A 2537-nucleotide genomic window follows, 5' to 3' on the forward strand; every position below is an offset into this window, starting at 1 on the left:
GAGTTAGAGCCGGACTAAGCGGCTTTATAACCAGCAGTACAGCCGAGTTAGAGCCGGACTAAGCGGCTTTATAACCAGCAGTACAGCCGAGTTAGAGCCGGAGTTTTGTTAAGAAACCCAACAAACGGTGAACATCATCAATTAATAGCACAGCCATCATGCTACTCTTAAACTTTCATTGTGTCCTGATTTAATAAACTGCACCCGTTGAGCACACAAAGCCATTCCTGCGCTAAGCAGCAACTAATTTAATTAGTAAGTTAACTTTTCATCAAACCCATTAATTGCTCTTCATTATGTGCTACAGTCATTTACACTAAATTTGTCCTTTTGTTCCTAAGTAATTTATTTAGAAATACCAATAATCAGCCCAGTATCTGAGGGTGCCTGTTCTATACATCTTCAGAAACGAATTGGCGATGCCTCTGATCACACGTCTGAAGACAGACGGCTGCCTCTGTGGCTCTGCTGCTGGTTCTGCTGCTGCTGGTTCTGAAACCAGCTGGCTTTCTTCATGGGTTACCTCTGCAGATGGCTCCTCGTTCTGCTGGTGCTGGTTCTGCTGGTGCTGGTTCTGCTGGTGCTGGTTCTGCTCCTGGTTCTGCTGCTCCTGGTTCTGCTGCTCCTGGTTCTGCTGCTGCTGGTTCTGCTGCTGGTTCTGCTGTTGCTTTATTTCCTCCTGTTGTTTCTCATTCAGCATTTTGATCAGCTGTTCCACTTTCCGCTCCAGGGCAGCGATTCTCCTCCGTAAAGTCTTGTTTACCTCAAACAGTTTTTGTAATTCTAAGTTTTTCTCCTGAAGCTGCTTTTCTTGTTCAAGTTTGATGTTCGCAATTTGTACCTTCAGCTCCTCGCTTGCTTTAAGGAGAGACTGTTTCTCAGCAGCCATCACGCTGATTTGATTCAAGATGGCACGAAGTTTCCGTGTCTCTTGCGCTAAGGCCTCTGAAGAGAGTTGCATTCTCTCCTCGTTCTCGGAGTCAGAAGATGACGACTTGCTGTTTTGACTCATTGTTGCTGACATTGTTCTGACTGGACAAATCCAATAAGTGTTCAATATTTTCCTGTATTTATTCGTTAGGAATTGCCTTTTTGAGTTCAATAATTGTTCAGAAAAGATCCTTCTACTTGTTCTGTCTATTCTGCAAAATGTTCATCTGAAGAGCAAATGGTTACCAAGAATTCAGGAACGCAGCTTTGTGATGTCACAGTGAAAAGCGTGATGTCATAAATTGATGTCACTGCCTCAGGAGAACAACTAGAAAACTGCTGAAGTTTGAATAAAAACAATTTGTATTTTCTATTTCAAATTGTGAAACTAGTAAAAAAAAAACATAAAATGCAAATAAAAATGTTATAAACCAATTATTTTTATATAAAACATTTAGTTATCAATGAAAAAGTGAATTGCTTTTGAGCCAGTGATGTTTCCTGGAGATCTGGAGATTTAGGACAGCTATGGTACATTTATATAAAAATTATTAGTATTCTGTTGTATTTTATTGTTTATTTCTAGTTTCACAATTTCAATATATTTTTAGGTACCTACCTACCAATAATATACAAAAAAGGACAAAAATATTGTAAAACATGAATGTCTATATTTTTTTCTTTTGCTGTTTTTATATGTGTGTATATTAGAATGGGGTGATCATTACAAAAAAGATCACATTTTTATAATCAAATGTGTGTAATTTTTGTAGTTATATATAGATTAATGAAGAAGGCCCACTTTATAAAAAGCAATTATACTACATTCACATAATATATACATTTATATGAAAATATGCATTCATGTATTTTCTTCCCTGGCTAACCAGATATATGAAGAAATCAAATAATATTGAAAAAAATATATATAAACAAAACATATTCATCCATATTCCAGTCAGGTTATATTTCTTCCAAAATTTTGAAGGGTATGTTTAAATTTGTAACCCATTTGTTACTTATGTTGGTTTTATGTTTTCTATGGTTTTAAGGCTGATTTCTATTGTGATTTGTGATTTTATGTCTGTGAAAAGCACTTTATAAATAAACTTTACTTAATTACTCTACAGAAGAACAGAAGTGGAAAACAATGAAAAATAGAACAATTAAGGAACACCAAAAATGACAAAATTCCATAACCAAACTCAAACAACCCCAGATCCTGACAGCATCTTTGTTTTTGCTAAAAAAAAAAGGATGACAAGACAATTTATTTGCATGCTTGTTATTATTATTGATATAAATGTTACAGACAGCACCGACTGTTGTCACCGTAGTGACAGAAGACAGGAGGAGAGAAAGAAGTTCCCTCATATTCCAGATGTTGCTGCTGTCTTATGTGGATCAGGCTTTTCTCCAGTGTGGGTTCGCTGATGACGTTTCAGCGTTGAGGAATTTTTGAATCTCTTCTCACAACGATCGCAGCTGTAAGGTTTTTCTCCAGTGTGGGTTCGCTGATGACGTTTCAGCGTTGAGGAATTTTTGAATCTCTTCTCACAACAATCGCAGCTGTAAGGTTTTTCTCCAGTGTGAATTCGCTGATGACG

This window comes from Poecilia formosa, unplaced genomic scaffold, assembly GCF_000485575.1.
Source record: "Poecilia formosa unplaced genomic scaffold, Poecilia_formosa-5.1.2 Scaffold20, whole genome shotgun sequence".
In the NCBI taxonomy this organism is placed as follows: Eukaryota; Metazoa; Chordata; class Actinopteri; order Cyprinodontiformes; family Poeciliidae; genus Poecilia; species Poecilia formosa.